The sequence below is a fragment of the Lichenostomus cassidix genome, chromosome 5 (genome assembly GCF_008360975.1).
Source record: "Lichenostomus cassidix isolate B80296 chromosome 5, HeHo_3.0, whole genome shotgun sequence".
Lineage (NCBI taxonomy): Eukaryota > Metazoa > Chordata > Aves > Passeriformes > Meliphagidae > Lichenostomus > Lichenostomus cassidix.
Genome location: NC_139486.1, coordinates 10,025,556 through 10,043,064, shown reverse-complemented (window position 1 = coordinate 10,043,064; position 17,509 = coordinate 10,025,556). Strand labels below are relative to the sequence as shown.

Sequence of the window (17,509 nt, the reverse complement as noted above, 5' to 3'; positions counted from 1 at the left end):
CAGGCACTTGATTAATTCTCTTCTTAAGAGTATTGCAGCTTTACTTTTTATGATTTCAGCTAGTACCAGCTAAGGCTTTAACAACCCAATCTCAAGAGATAGCTGTCTCTACTCAACACCAGTGAAACCAATTCCCACAAGATCTGTGGCTAATTTAAGGTTTTTACTTTGAACTATCTTTTCTTAAGCAACATTCACCAGATCTCAATTAGACCAAGTACTGAAGGGCTGCAGTCTAAAAAGATGTCCAGCGATTAACTAACTTACTTTGTTCTGGTGGTCCCACATTTCTCAAAATATTTGGTGGATAAAGTCCACTATACCTGCAGATCCATCAGTTTTCTCCTATCCAGATCCCATTCAGAATACTTTATTTATTTCTAGCATATCAAAGCATGTGGATCACTATTTAGATACAACATTTGTTACAAGTCACTTCTCTGAAGACCAGATCAATAAGGAAAAACAGCGATGCAAGTGCAAGCAAACTGCACAAGGATGAGTTTGCACAAGCACAGCAGTTTACTCTTCAAACTAAGCACAAAAAGATTGCTTCTCTCCACCTTATCACAAACACTATTAGACTAAAAAGACCAAAGTTTTCCAACACGTGTATTTTCCCATCTGCAACTGAATAAAACATCACAGAACTGCTACTTGTAATTCAGCCCAGACTCCCGTTTTACCTCACCTTACATTGTGATTAAGCTAATGAGTTATAAACCAAAGAGAATTCCTACAAGAGGGGTCACTGCCTTGATGGTGTATTTCAGATGCTAACACAAACAAACCAAACCTTACAACCACACAGAGATACAGAGGTCTGGAGACTGAAGATTTCATTATGAAGTCTAAGAACGCCTGAAAACCTCTCAGCAAAATACTGTAACTACTAAAATCATGAAAAAACAGCTGTACTGAAGAACAGCCATGTTGTTTCTTTGTCCTCAGGAGAAGGAAAGGAGCAAGGCTTTCTTTCCTAAGAAAAGGCTTCCTCCAGAAGTCATACCCCTTACACTGAGAGTTTCTTGTCTATCCAAAGTATGGAATTTTAAGAATGAGACTACTAGATTTTCTGCTAGACTCTCTATTTCAGCTGGGCAGAAATGCCTACCACACTTTCCCTCACCACAAGACCACTGAGACTATCACCTCAAACCCAAAACTGTTTACACCAAACTTCCCCAGCACCACCACCTCAGTTAGAGACCTATCCCAGTCCAATCAGACACCTGTACAAGTAATATGTCACAGCCATCAGCAGTGATATTATCAATTCTTTTGCAAGGTTCTCTCACCTACTTCCCATCAAATGAAGACAGATTGAGGAAACACAACTGCAGACAAGAAATAAACATGAAAGTTCCCTTATTAAGTATGGGTTTGCTACTACAGAATGCAGATTGTTGAACTAATTTTGCAGAACACCAGCTTCTGTTATTACAGTTTGAGGGGAAATGAAATCTACTATTTATTTTTGGAGGACCCTAACCCAGTAATAACTTTGGTTTTGAATAAATAGCAAAGTTTAGCAATAATTCTAGTAAGTAAACAGAATATCAAAATCACTGAATCACAGAATGGTTTGGGTTGGAAAGGACCTTTAAGGTTATCTAGTTCCAAGCCCTCTGCCATGGGCAGGGACACCTTCTATTAGATCAAGTTGTTCAGAGTCCCATCCAGCCTGGCCTTGAACACTTCTAGGGATGGAGCATCCACAATTTCTCTGGGCAATAAAATAATTGGCTTAAGTATAAAAAGCCCTGATGCTGTAAATTGATCACAAGCAACCTTCAAAGGTGGAAGACACAAACCTATTAAAGTTCAAGCCATCTTGTACACTCAGAAAAAACCCTTACATCTTACATTTCTGTTGACTGGTGACAAGATATTTTATTATTTCATCTACAAATTTCCCCACTTGGAAGTGTATCAAACTTCACACCACTAAAACTGGAATTCAGTTTAGAAATGCATAAAGTTGTATAAAAGCAAGTTAATTTGATTAGTTTTGCATTCTAATATTAATAAATACTATGTATAAAGCAGAGCACATACTCAACTTTCAGTAAACAGAAGAAATAGTGTCTGTAGGGAAGTGCTTTATTGCTATCTTTCTAGAAATTGTATCCTTGAAGAAGGAAGGATGAGCAGCACTCATTTTCTTGACCACCATTTCTGTCAAAATCTACTAGAGTCCTGGGGTTGTTTCTGCTTTTTCCACCTCAATTGGTCAACTGGTTATGAAAATCAAGTAGTTTAACATACGTAAATTAAAATAAATACTCACTCCTAGAAGGAAGCCACTATTTTTACAAGCCATTTGTGCAATTAACTAATGTTTGCTTTTTGTATTTAGCAGGTGTTGGTGTTCAGAAATACTGCAGCTTCAGTGGTCTCTCTTAGAAAGGACCAAACATGAACATCTGAATGTACAAAGAAAATTTTAATTTGGCAAGACTGCCCCTGAATTGGAAAAATTATGAGTCTTTGTTAAGGCATCTAAGATTCCTTAAAAGTAAATGTAACTTGAAAATAAAACTGAGTGTCAACAGAATCTCAAGATCACAGAGGCTACAACAGCAGTTACAGAGCAGATCAGAGCTCAGAGAAGGCAATAGACCAGTAATTTATGTAAACTGATAAACACTTTACTGGCATTTTGAAGTAGAACCCTGTTTCCACCAGGATGTGACCTGCTGCATTTAAGTACTGGATTCCACAATTTCTATCTCTTAAATTGAAAAATATTTCCAATTTGCTTTCCTGCACTAGTCCCAGGAGGCTGCTGTTCCTCAATCTGCAAATATGCAGATCAGTAGCATGCACAGAACTGGCAAAATTGAGTGAGCAGAAACTTGCACCAAAAAGCATCATAGACAGACTGTGTCCACTGTGCTTGCCAGAACAATGCCAAGTGATTTATCACTCTTTAACTGGTAAAAAGAGCCCCAGCTTCTCCTTTTACATATCACTATTTGAGAAATAGGGAACTCAAACCAAACTTATCTCCATATACTGGAATGAATAATTACTTTTGATCCTAATATTGAAGGCAGAACTTATGATCTGGAGTTGATTTAATCCTTAATGAAAGTATTTCATCCTGGCAAACAGAAGCATTAGCTGTACTAGGGGTTTTGTTGGCAGTGATTACTGAATTTTGTTATATATACACACTGTTGTCAGGGTAACATTAGCTGAAAGTAATTGCAAGAGTTTGTTTATTCATGACTGTGAGGATGTAATCAGAATTTGGGATAGACATTCTATGTGCAATATCTTTGTATGCATCATTGCCTTTTCTCTCAAGCTGATTTTGCATTATTGTACTTATTCTTGCTTGGAAGGAGGGTGTTTTCCACAATGTGAGGCAAGAAAAAAACTCAAACCCAAACAACTAATCTTAAGAAGCCAAGTAATGTATGCTCTCAAGAAATAATAACAGTAACAGTTGATGTTTTGATTCATAATGGGAAGTGAAATGCCAGCATTTATTTCTCCCTTAAAAACCAGGGTACATATGAAAGACATAATTCTCCACACACAAATTCTATTCTGATAATATTCTCCTCTTCCACAGATAGATGGGATTAGGATATTTTGTTTACACAAAAAGAAAACATCAATTTGAATAATTTGGAAACATAATTTAAAGCACAGTCACAGATAAATAGGTTTGTGATTTAGGTTTGAGAGCTGGTGCATCTACATTGCAGTCAAATTGTATTATACCACCTGAGAGAAAATATTTGGAGGCAGTTTTAGAATTACTGAAAGCTGCAGGAAATGCCAGCAGAGATGATATGACACAGCAGACAGAGCACTCTGCACTGCTACCCCAGGAATGGGTGCACGCTGACCTCATATGTCAAATTTCCTCTCATTTCTGAAAGCAGGTCAGGGAACGATGGCTTTTGTCAACATTACCCTTAAAAAATTATAGGTCAACTCTTCCCACCTAGAATGTGTTCAGAAATGAGAAGTGTCAAGGTATGTTTTGAATTTTTACTTTCTGCTCATAATCTGGATCATTCAGTTTATGCCAGTATTTTACCATCTGGAATCACAAAAGCTAACACCCTTACATTGCAGTGGGCAAAAGACAACACGCTGGGTTATGATCACTTCTTCAGGGATCACTGCTTCAGTGGTGGACTCATCGCAGGACTCTCATTTGAGGATTCCTCCAGATTTTGTTAGGCAGTACAAGTTTCCAGAAATTCACAAAAATCGCTTTGCTGAAGCTGCCAAATATTCAAGAACATCTGATGTTTTGTATCACTGGCAGCTCCAAGTTTTAAATAAATGTGACAACTGCAAGAAAGTAATACACAGACTCACAATTCAGGTTGAAAGGGACTAGCTGATCTCTAGTCCAATCTCCTGCTCAAATCACAGTCAATATTGATTTCAGACCAGGTTATTCATGGTTCTGCCTGGTCAGATTTCAAAAACTTTCAAGGATGGAGACTCCATGGGCTCTGTGGACAACTTATTCATGTACCAGACAGTTTCACAGTTCAGAACTGATTCTGTAAGTGATTTGGGGTTTAAGTCATTATGTAACATGATAACAACATTCAGGTGGATCTGCCCTGAAGATATGTCCAAAGTGTCTGGTCAGACAGAAATTCATCTGCCACCATGCTCCCTTTATCTCCTCATCCCCTCTACTAAACATTGTGGTAGGAAACTATGTGAATTGCAAAATATTAATGTCAGGGAAAAACAAAATGACGCAGATAACTGTCTGTGGAGCCATACTCCCACCAGGCAGATCCAGTATTTTATTTAAGACGTTTTCTTTGGAGGAAGAACATGAAAGAGCAGCAAATTTTACCATTTCCCTCAGCCATCCCTCTTAGAAATCAAGTAACTTGTGTGCCCTTTGTGCACCCTTTTCAAAGAAACAGCGTTCCTATGATATTGCTACTAAAACAGCAGGCTGGCAGGTTTAACAAGTTACTGCTTGTATACATGTCTTGGGAGATACCCACACCCAGGTAGCCCCAGCCTGCTTACTAAGGTGATAAATACCTGTTACAACCCACACTTGAGTTTTAAAGAAGTACAATCCTCTTGTATCAGATTGTGAAATTTTTTCTGTATTTTAGAAATGCAAATTTCTTTATTCTTCCACCCTATGCTGACTCCAGTTTTAATTTTTCCAAATATAGATCTTTGCTTCCCTTTTCCTGTGCTGGCCTGTTTCCTCTTACTGTCTACCTCTGTGAATGCTTTTTTTCAGTCTGGTTTCCTAAGGAAATAAGGTAGGTGTGATCACACTGCTGGGCATTCTGAGGCCATTCCTCTCACCCAGTACCTTTTGATCCCAGTAAAGACCCTTCATATCCCCTTTACCAATTTTCACTGAAGTTGCTTAAAGATGCCAAGTGGCTACAAGTTTTATTAAAAAAATAGCAGCGAATAAGAGACATGCACAGTATTACCTCCACTAAGGGAAAGGTGGCAGCAGGAACACAGTGGTCACCTGCTTAGCTGGCAGCCCAGGTGCAAAGCAGACATACCTCACTGTCCATAGTCATGCAGGGACAGTGGGGCAATACTGCACAGAAGAGGGAAGAGAGGAAGTGTGCAGCAGAAAAGGGAAGGTTATGCAGTGGGAAGGGCAGGGAGTTATTCCACTGAGCCTAATAAAGGAGATAAATTCTACAGGAAGGCAAACTTCACCGAAGTTCTGCTGTTTAAATGTCAAAGGTGACACATTCTGTGTTCTCTGACACATTTTCTGCTGGTCCTTGACTTCTGCCATGCCCTCCTGCTTGTTTTTATGACATACATACACACACCTCACTTACTCTGTCTGCTTCTTGCTCAATAATCCAATTCTTCATCATTCATCAGCATCCATTGGACCAATGCAGTGGTGCAAGACTCTTGTTTATCACTTCAGTGACACAAACTCCACTGGCTTTAAAACCAGAGAAGCACAAGCTCATTATCTCTTGCAAAGTGCCTACAGACCTTGCAGAACAGCCTGTTGCTACAACACTGCTTCACACAGTCACAGACCTCTTTATTCCCCAAGCAAGGCCATCCAGTTTTACAGTGGCTGGTACTGCTCTCTTCTAACAGTATTAAACTGAACTAAAATGCCAGTATAAACAGATATATACACTAACACAATAGCAAGAAAGTCTGAGTCTTCTTGAGGCTGACTTTTCAAGACAGACAGTGGTAACTGACTAATAAGTTAGATATCAATGTGTTAGTCTTTATTTGGTATACAAATGTTTAAAAATCCTTCAAGCTTTCTGAACTATTGCACAAAGGTATCCATTTGCAGCCAGTTATGGATTTTGTTTTATGTTATGAAAGTTTTCTGACATATGCAAAAGAATATCTGAGCACCTTCAATCAGGTATCTTGCTGACACTTAACAGAAATATGAGTTTGGATAACATTTGGATTAGATAATTAAGTGCAAAACCTCTCAAAGGTTTAAAAGGATAAAAACATCATTAATTTTAGGCATAAACGAAGACTGACTGTTCATAGCTTCTGCATCTTGCTCCATAACTGGCTTTATGTTACAGAAGAACTGATTGTAGCATTTGGGATTTGTACACTAGTCTGCAGTAACTGCATGAAAAATTTATCTCCAAGCTAAAGGCTAATGGCATTGGGAAATGCTTTGAAGAAAAATATCGAGTAGTAGTTCTGATGTTGATCCTATTAGCATTGCTAAATTTGCCAGCAGAAGAGCAAGGCATTTACCTTGAAACATCATTTGTGTTCACTGTCATTCTTTTTGTGTGGCAAGCCCCAAAAGCAAGTGCCACACAGAAGGACTCAATCAGCAGCAATATGCCAGCTCGCTGATGAATGTTACCACAAGCACTTAATAGCTGGCTATCTGCCTGCCTGGCCATTCACTGCTTTCCATGCTTACAATGAAAGGACAGCAAAGATAATACTCAAGGTTTGTACAGACAAGTATTGAGGAACACACAGATGGCTTCCAGTAGTCCAAGTGACAAAACACATTGCCAATTTAACTCCTGCCAAGGCCACTGCGTGTCTTTGAGAACTAGACAGCAACAGTTCTAGCAGGCGAGAGGAAGTAAGTGTTGGCTCACACATCCAAAGAAACACACCAAATGACTATTTGCTGTACTCATCTATATGCAAGACCTTTATTTACCAAAGGAAAAATAATAAAGGTAAAACAAAAGCCACATGCCAATCAGACCATGGCATATGCTAATATGGCTGCAGTATGCTAATAAGGATGCAAGTACGAGGAGATGAGGCTTACATCTATCAGAGGGTGAAGCTCACTGCCCAATTTCTCATTTTATTCATGTGACTGTCATGGAATGATCCAAATTTACGGAATTACAACTTGGTTTCTAGAACCAACTCAGGCATCACTGGAGCCCCAGCCCAAGGCAGAGAGCAGGATGAGGCTGGAATAGGGCAGAATGGCTTTCGGAATTGAAGTGAACGTGGCTTGCAGTGCAGTGACCATGGAAGTGGCTACACCAGAGCCTGTCTGCACTAGACAGGCTGGTGCACTAGACAGGCTCTTCCAAAACATGCATCAGAATGTTGTAAGAAATGGATGTAACACAACACAGAACGTAGTAGTATCTGTTTAATTTAGTTTTATTTCTACATCAGTTTTTCTGTACTCCTCATTCAGGACCAGATTTTGTAGGTGTTTGAGAGGACATTTAAGCCACAGCAAATGGCAATCACATACTGAAGCACATCAGTAATGGAAAAATTGATTCGGGGATTTACATGAATCACTAGGTCCAAACAGTAACATTTCAATTATTCCATTTCTTTTATTCTGTAACAACATTGTAAATATTGCTAAAATCCATTTTACACAATGAATACTCTTAAAAGCATAGTTAATATTTTTTTGTACAATAGCCTGAGAATTACAACTTCTTAGAAAAAAGTTTTTATATTTTTCTGATGGTTTCAAAGTAGATTAAGTAAATCTCAAATTTGAGCTCACCCAAATTTCAATAACATAGGATGAAACTAAATTTCATCAGACCCAGCACCTCTTGCACATCCTGAGAAATAAAACAATTCCAATCTGATGACCACACTGTGCTGATATAAGCATACATACACTTACATTAATTAAGCCACCACTTACATCATCAATGTATGAGCAAAGTTCTAGCTCCTGACTGCATGCTTTATTTCATCTTAGAAATAAAACTTACCAAGAAAGCAGCATAGCTGTTTTATCTGTCACAGTAAATGCATGTATTTTTTTCTCCAGTTATACACAATATTTTCTTTCAAGTTACTATAAACTTAATAGGTACATTAAGTAACAGAACAATTTACACTTTACGTGGGTGCTGTATTTACCAAATGCCACCTCCTTCCTTTTTAGAGCTTAAAGGCTTCCAGTAAGTTCTTCTTACACAAATGCACTTACAGGAGTAAAATCCACCTTATGACTATCCCTTTTCTCTGCTTATAAACTTAGAGTGAAGTAGTTCAATAACACAATCACAGTGGATCACTGTGACCAGACACTTCACAGGTCGGCTCTCTTCCTTGTATCAGCTTCAACAGCTCCAGCTGGCCTCACCTCACTGACCTGATTCTACTCACTAAACCAGCAGGATCCCAACCTACCAAGACACACCATGCAACTATCACCCTGTAGTGGAACAAATTGAATCATCATCACTAAAGGATCAGGCGATGCTGCTACCTCAGCACAAGTAAGGAGGGTGAAGGAGCAGAGCATTTCTTCAGAAGCCACTGTCTGAAGTGGCACAGGGTGTGATGAGTTGTCCAGCTGCTGCAGAGGTGGCTTGCCTTGCTGCCAACACAGGGAGCTCCACAGAAAGCTGGATGAGGGAGCACAGCCAAATGACAATTACCTTTTCCTGATACTTCAGTTCCCAACCAGATCAACACCACAAACTAGGAAATACGAGACAATTAGATGAGCTTACAGTGCTACAGGACTGCACCTGATTTTTTTCTTTTTTTTTGTTTTGATGGCTCAAGGCTGCGACACTACACATATAAATACCCTGAGCTGTTTTTCAATCTCAAGAGTTCAGGTAGCAACAGCTACTTCAAGTACAGGTGTGGCACATCTTTCTCTTCTCTCCACACTTCCTTCTAAATGGCAGCGGGCAGGAGGACATTTTCTCAGACATTACTCACCCTGTTTCAAAACTTGCCTGGAGCTTGAGATCTAATTAAAAGGTCACTGAAAGTCAGATTTTTGCCATAGGAAAAGGCCATGAAGACATGCAACAAGCAATTACTGTAACCAGGCACAAGAATATTTGGAGTAGCTCAAGTTACTCAGAAGCAGAGAAGAAGGAAATTGTCTTTAAATCTGCAGAGAACACTAACAAGTCCCATGCCAAGATTTGCTACACGTTATAGTGGACAGCTCAGAGTGCCTTTTTTATTATTATATATACTCTCACTTCTTCAGTTCCCTCTCTAGACCAGGAATCTAGGGCCAAAGGTATTCTGTCTTGCTCTACTCATTCCAATACCACGGGCTGGCAACAAGGAAGAGAAAGATCATTTACAGCAGCACTATTTTCACTGAGTCCAAGTGCTAAAGGTCACTACCAACAAAACTCAGGGCAAGCAGGGCACCAGGAGCACAGCCAGCTGCATGTAACAGAAAATTCACTGGGGTTTGGAGTATTTAGAGGTAAGCACATCTCCAGAGGCCATGTCAGGATGCTTCCTGACAATTATTTGCTCAGATGGGATGTAAATAGAGTAGAAAAGGAAGAGAAATACACCTCTCAGCCTTCCAAGGCATGATGAAAACTTCACCCAGATAAGGCAACATGCTTCTAATTTCACTGTGCAACTTTCCCTTAATGTCTAACACTGACTCAGCGTATTTCAAAATCTGTCTATATCTATTCCCAGGCTTTCTACAAAATACACTTAAAATTTAAAATGGATAAGAAACGTCAAAACTCTTATCAGAAGTGGGGGGCAGGGAGAATTTACTGGAAAACTGAGAAAATCCTACCCCTGGCCTTATATGTAGATTTCTAAAAATTGCATCAAACCATATGATAATGGATCATTAGCAGCACAGATTTTTTTAAAAGTGCTCATGGTTAAAAAAAAAAAAAAGCCAGAAAGTTTAACTACCAATAAAATAAATCAAGAAGCCTGTAGAATGCTGTTTTAGAATATAGCCCATTTAAGTTATTGGCTTGCCAGCATCAGCTAATTATTCTGAAGCTTCAAACTAACCAAGACCATAACATCTGCCATTAAAAAGAAAAAAAAATCCATTTAAAGCAGGGTTTGGTTTTTTAAGACACAGTGAATACCCACTAAAGAAAACATTTTGGATAAATGATAATTTAGAATTTTAGACCCACAATAGTTTATACAGGTTCAAATTTTTAAACTCTCCTTCAAATCAAAAAGTCATCCTTAGGAGAGGCAAATCTTGGAACAGTTAAGAGTGAATTTTTAAAATCTAACTGATTTAGAGCATGACTAAAGAGCTTTAACACCACATGTATATGCAAAGCATACAGAACAAAAATCTAAAAATAGAACACCATGCCTCTTCCTAGAGACATTTCCAAGTCTCCAAGCATTATAAATGCAGCTTTCTCTAGTAAGAGGCAGGATGAAGTTCTTCCTTCTTCTCTCCCCCTCATTCTGTATTTTTATCATGCTTTCCTATCCAAATTTTTGCTAATTTATGTACAGTACATTGAATTTATGTACAGTACAGCTCTTTCCCCTTATCTCAGTATTCTGTGTGTCAAAGAACAGTTTTGGTTTTGTTTAGTATTTATAGCCCATCTTTTCGTAACATCTTCGCTGTGATATCTTTCAGAAATTCTTCAATCAAGTTTCTGGATCATGATTTTAGGAAAGCTCTCAATAGACTGCCAGCCCACATGACATGCTGTTAAATGGACATGCTTCTAGGCATTCCCAAACCTCTTGTAGGCTCCTGGAATCTTATATCCTCCACACTACCATTCCAGTCCAGAGCATACCTCCCATTACTGCACACTCCTGCACGATCAGCAGCAGTCCAAGATCCCTGGGGTCTAGCTGTTCCCTCCTTCTTGCATATTCTTAAAGCCAGTAGGGAACAAAAATGTGCTTAACTATACTCACAATTGTAAATACCTTGTCTCACCTCTATGACTTGTTCCTCAGCTTTTCAAGATAGGCATACCAAGCGAGGATCATACCAGAAAGTTTTTGTATCAGATACAGTATCTGATAGAACATTCTGCTTTTAAGCTAGATGTTTTAAACACAAGTTTTCAGTTTTGTCCCCTCCTCCTTACTTAAAGTGTAACATTATCCACACGCCGTCTTTGTTTAATAAGCACTACACCCATGATCCTTTTGCTTTAAGATTTATTCCCACGCATTTAAGCAGTGAATTCCTTTTTTTTTCCTTCCTCATTTACAGCCCATCTACACAGGTGTGTTAATTTCAAAACAGTATCAAGCACTAGGACATTCAGAACAAGCTTGTAGTAGGCTGACAATCTCAATTCTTCATCTGTACCTCAGGCTCCGTTCTGTTGGCTTCCAAGCCTTTTCTTTACTCATACTTGGAAATAACAACCAAACATTTGGAAGCTCCCATGCAACACCAGGGCGAGAACCTGCATGCCAGTACAGATGCAGCTGGAAAACCCTACTGGTGTAGATGTGCTTTTACAACTTCCCCTTTCCAAAGTAAGAACCAGTAAAGATGCATTAACTTCTTTCCAGAAATCTTCTATCATCGTACTTGGCCTCTGAGGAGGCCACAAGCAGAAGAGGTGACCACAAACAGAAAACCAAGGCACTCAAGTCAATCTACAAAATGTTTTAATCTACTTCCATGCAACTGCAGACTAGTATAGACATTGAGCCAATATTTACACAGAGAAAAACCAAATGGTTGCCTTTCTACTTTCTTACACATCATTTTAGTTATACCCCATTCCCTTTTCTTTTTCCATACAGAATTTAATATTTTCCTTTACTAATTTGTCTCCAGCGTCGTCTAAGTAAACCTTGGCTACTTTGCCCATTTCATGATTCTTTTAGCTCTTAAGTAATCTTTTCCACTTGCATCGATTCACTTTAAAAAAACATTCAGTCCCAAACCACAATCTCATAAAGACTGTCAAACTCTTCTGCCTTGATACTGTAGTTCAGACAAACTAGGTTCATCTCTAATACTACTAGTATTGTGGAGCTGAGATTATGTACTCCTTTCCTTCCGTAAATTTCTTTGGAATTCTCTAACACAGAAGTCTGGAAGAGATTTAATCTTTGATTTTTTTTTCCTTTACATAAGATACTCAATCTATACGTAACGTAGGTCTCCTTTTTTTTTTTCAGCCTCATGGAAAAGGTGCTCAAAACTGCTTTTTCAGTAATAAGTTATTCCATGTTTGGATTGCCACTATGAATCAAGCAAGGACGTTACATTTACCAAAAATGTTTTTAATCTCTTGGGAGTTTGGTGATTTTTAAAGTAACATACAGCTTCACTCTGGTTCTTACAAGCAGGTACACACACAACAAAGGTCTGTGGCAATGGTCTGCAGGACACAAATATCCCACAGCATTGAGGGGAAAAACGACTCTGCTTATAAAACTTGCTTTTTTGTTGAACAAATTGTCTGTGGAGTTTAAAGCCTTGAAGACTACACTTCTGGCATCTGTTGTAATGTTTATACCTTAACAGCCACAAAATTTCACTTTTATAATAATGTCTTGAAGCTTAACTCTTATTTCCTATATAATTTAATTTTAAAACCAAGTCCACAGAACCATCACTAAAAAAAAATCTAGGTCCATAAAATCTTTCAAAACAAGTATCAATCATGATAAAAAAGGAACAGTCATGTGTTAAACTATTCCACTGTATTATCTGCATGAGCAGCAAGGGTCACTCTGTCACTATGTCTATTACTATGCTCAGACACCAGTCATTACACTTACACAGGAACAAAAATGTACCCAATTATTTTAAGAAATTTTACAATAGCAGAGTAGTTCGTGCAGTTGTTGGCAAAAGTTTACTCCTGACTGACTATTCAGCTGTATTTTAATGGAAGGAAAGAAACCAGGAGCATTTACAACTGTATAATATGAAATCAAAATTAAAGCAATTACTCTTTTCTGAAGAGTCACTCCATAAGAAATGCATTTTCAAGGAACCAAGAAGTCACTTTGGAGTGTCACCTTTCTTATGCGAACATGCTTGAACAGATCAAAACCCCCAAGTCTAGTAAGAATTTTTGTTATCTCATGTGAGAAATTTTTATTTGAGTACCATCAGTTCCATCTTTCCTTCACAACTTTTCTTAACAGACTCCTTAGCAAAAAAAGGCCAACTTAAAGTTCACCGTAAAGTACAGGAACTTCTGGAAGCACCAGGTAAAGACATGTGGCCTGATCAATGTTTGGAGTATACTGACCAATATTTTGGACTTTAAATGATGTTTTTTTCCACTCCTTTCTAATTCACAGACATGCTTATTTTTTATTCAAATACTACAATTTTTAAAACAAATACTAAGACTCTCCAACAATCTATTTCTGGACACGTGTTAGAAGATTACCAGCAGACAGTGTTGATTTCCTCTTCCATGAATTGTTATGCACAGCTAAATTTATTTCCTTGCCAATTAATTTTTTTTTAAATTTTTTTAAACACAAAAGTGATAACAAGCAGTCCCCACCCAAGTCCCTCAGAAAATGGAGAGGACCAGATCTTAAGTGTTATATGGGACATGAGGGGGGAGGAAGAGATGAGGGCAAGGAGATTGAAGTAAGAAGTAGGTCTTGCCCATGCTTTCCTCTTGCAGAAAGATAATCCATTATCTTTCACCAGCTGTCACCCACAGAGCTCCGAAGGTGAATTACTGAAGCACATTTTCCAGTAAAGTCTCTGTATTATTTATTCTGTAGTTATCAAGTTATTCTTACTTGAAGAAAGAGCTATCATTACAAATGCACACAAGGACATATTACAGCCATTGACACAAAACATCACTGCTGCCATGTGTGCACAAGTATGCACTGCTGTTTTAAAGACATCAAGTGTCTTCTCTAAATACAAATAAGAAATGAAAAGTGAAGAGTCTGAATAATTAAATGAAAAGAGAAATTAGGGCATAAGAGGAGGAGAATGATATTTCTCCACAGTTTTAAGCAGCAAGATTCAGTCCACAAAAAAAGTTATTGCCATTACTTCACTCTCTGCTTTTTCTCCCAAGGTACCTGCACAGTGTGTAGGCACCAGAGAATCTGAAACAACTACACAACGCTTGGAGGAAAGTTTCTTCTGAAAAATGAGCACAGATTATAAACTGCTCACAGACACAGTCCTTGCCCCAGAAGGGCAGTGGACCATTACATAATACAGTGCTGTCAATGAATGCCTTCATGACATAGCTGACAATATATGTTCTCTGAGAAGGGTAGACTTCTAGGTATTTACAAATATGGGAATTTTGAAGAATCTTACTATTTTCCAAGGGTTGTGCTGTAAGCAAAATACTCAACACAGAGATAAATTCATTGTAGGGAAAGTCAAGTGCCACTTTGGATACCTTCTAAGTACAAAACACCACTAATAAAGGATTCATTTTCTTGGGTTTTTTCCTATTTGTACTTTGTTATCCTCATCTTTGATAGCACTTCCATGTATCAGTATAATTTTGAAACACTGAATTTTTTAGCTGAGTGCACTATCATCAATCAAGAATATCAGCATTAAAACCATGTTGCAAGTCCAACTTCATGCAAGTCTTATGAGTTCTTAGTTTATAGAGCAAACAAAAAAACACAGCTAGTATCTCCCATTAGATCCTCCTCTTAGGAGGAAGATTTGTTTCACTCTGTTGTTACCAACTGCTTAGCCAGACTCTTTATAGTGTCAGATATAAGCATATTAGGAACCCTGCTAGATGGAGATCCTTTGTGATATGAGAACAAATCTGGTAAAACAACTAAACCTGCACTTTTCATAAAGGATGATTCAGGCTCACAGTCATGCAGGGATGGCAGGCTCTTCTGACAGCTCCATGGAGGAATGCTTTAAAATGCTCCAAGTGCTATCAAGGCTAACTAGACATAAGGAAACCACACTTGAGAAACAGCACTAGACATAAAACATAGGTTCAAAGTTCTTAAAACCTGTTCTGGCAATTCACTGCCAGGAACAAGGAAACTGGTGCTTTCTTTAAATACGTGGAAGAACAACATGAACAAAATTCATGAACAAAATTTAGTTTCCCTTCATTTACAAGCCTAGTTACAAGCTTGTCAATACTTATGTTCAGACTGTGGTAAAATGCCAGCCAACCAAGGTAACCACCTAAGACTATAAAAAAGTAAGTTGTGTGAACTATTTCATCTACAACAGTATGCTATGTCACATACTGCTTTTCATTTTGAGAAGTATGAAGAACTGTTTTCTATTACAGCAGCCATGATGTTAAATACATTTGTGAACACAGGAAAAAAATAAACTGAACCACAGAGTAAATTTAAGTTAGAAGGGACTTCTGGACATTAGAGTCCACCCAAATACTCAAAGCTGAGATAACATCAAAGTTCTATTAGGTGATGAAGGCCTTGTCCAGCTGAGGTTTGTCCCCAGGACAAAGAGCCTATCACCTTTCTGGGTGACTCTTCTAGTGCAAGACCATCCTCAGGAGGAGTCGGTTTATTTTTCTCTTACAAAGAGTCAGAATCCTCCTTGCCATAGACTGTGTCCACTGTATGTCCTTCTTGGCAGAGCATCCAGGAAGCATCTGCCACTGTGTTCTCCCTAACCACATATGTAGCAGTTGAGGATAATGACAAGATGCCCCTATTCCAGGCTGACCAGATCCAGCTATCGCATGCTTTTGCTGCATATCATGTACTTCAGGCCCTCAATGATGTCAGTGGTTTACTGCTAGACTCACTTCCGATTCATGGTGGTTTTTCGGTACTGGGAAGTCCAAAACTAGACTCAGTACTACAGAAATTACCTTGGAAGTGCTGTAAAGAGAATAACTACTTCCCTCAGCCTGCTAGCTACACTCTCCAGATGCAGTCCCATACAAAGGCAGCTTCCAGTTCTACAGTGATGCACCACTGACTTTTTCAACTAATTGTTTACCAGGATCCCCAGATCTTTCTCTGTAAGGCTGCTGTCTAGATGGTCATTCCCCAACTTTTGCAGCTGCACAGTGCAAGACTTTGCAGGTGTCATGCTGAATTTCATGATGTTTCACAGTGTGAAGAAGTATAATGCTGGTGTACAAAAGGTAGAGGATGGAATGTAGTACCTGCTATCCCCACCCTCAAAACATGCCTGAAACATTAAACACAATCTTTATGATGTTTAACACTACCCACAAGAACAGGAAGTCTGTATCTAGACAACCTACAGCTTTGGATCAACCAGGGCAACTTCTCCCGGTCTGAGCCACTCAAATGCATGCATACTTTTAACGCTGATGAAAATTACTGCAGAGCCCTTTCCTAAGGGCAGTAAAAGCTTCTCCATGAATGACCTTTAATTTTCTTAATTAAAAATCTCCCACTTCCCTCCTTCCCAAAATGTCAGGTCTTTTATCTTTACAATTCACATCAGAGTCAAATTCAGGACGCACAAGAACTGATTATTTCTAGCCATGGATGTAAACCTGACCGGGTCATGCCTGCCAGGGTCAAGCATGCATAATATAGCCCTGTTGGTGCAGCACTACATCCAATCCAGTAAATCCTGCTGGCCCACAATAACAAACACAGGCTGATAACCAGAGTTCAGTTGCCTTAATAACCTGTAAATACTTCTAGGGGTAAGATAAAGACAGTCTGTGGGCCTGATACAGCCTCCAGTCAGGCATCCCCACACTATGTTGTCTCATGTTATCTGGAGTACCTGGCCAGCAGAACCACAGTTTAAAAACAGCTGTGTGCATATTGTCATTATTCCCAACTTAAATATCAATTGTTCAGGAAACCAAAGGCTGAACTAACTGATAACAGAAATCTTCAGTTACATAACAGAGTAAGTTAACACACTCAAACTTAACTCCTCCATGCAGTGATATGATGCCACGTGACTTAAAGCGTTTTACTACAACTAGTTAAAGCTGGTCTGAAAGGAAAATGTTTGTGCTTCTTCCCTGTGACACAGGGTAAGTGTGCTCTAAAATATAAAGTGGCGAGTTTAGGAAAAATACCATATTACCCATAAAAGGCAAAAATAGTTAATACCACAAGCTCCAGCCATCACTCTGCACTTACCACCCAACATCTACCGGTTACTAGCTACCAGTTACTCCACTAGGACCTCTAGATCACTTTCAGCGTCTTGCACATGTAGAACTTTTCTTCTCACAGATTCCTGAAGGAAGTCCCATGGTTCTGAATCACAAAAATGTAGTTTCCTTTAAGGTGTGTAACTTGAGAGCATTCCAGGGCAATAATGCCACCCTAAATAGAACCTCTGATAGGAAGAACAGAG

The 17,509-nt window shown here is 38.8% G+C and overlaps 1 protein-coding gene across 13 annotated transcripts in view; it reads right to left on the bottom strand.

Moving 5' to 3' along the window:
- The window catches only part of CDC42BPB (CDC42 binding protein kinase beta), a 92,885-nt gene that overhangs the window by 65,547 nt on the left and 9,829 nt on the right, over positions 1–17,509 (bottom strand). The window lies entirely within an intron of this gene.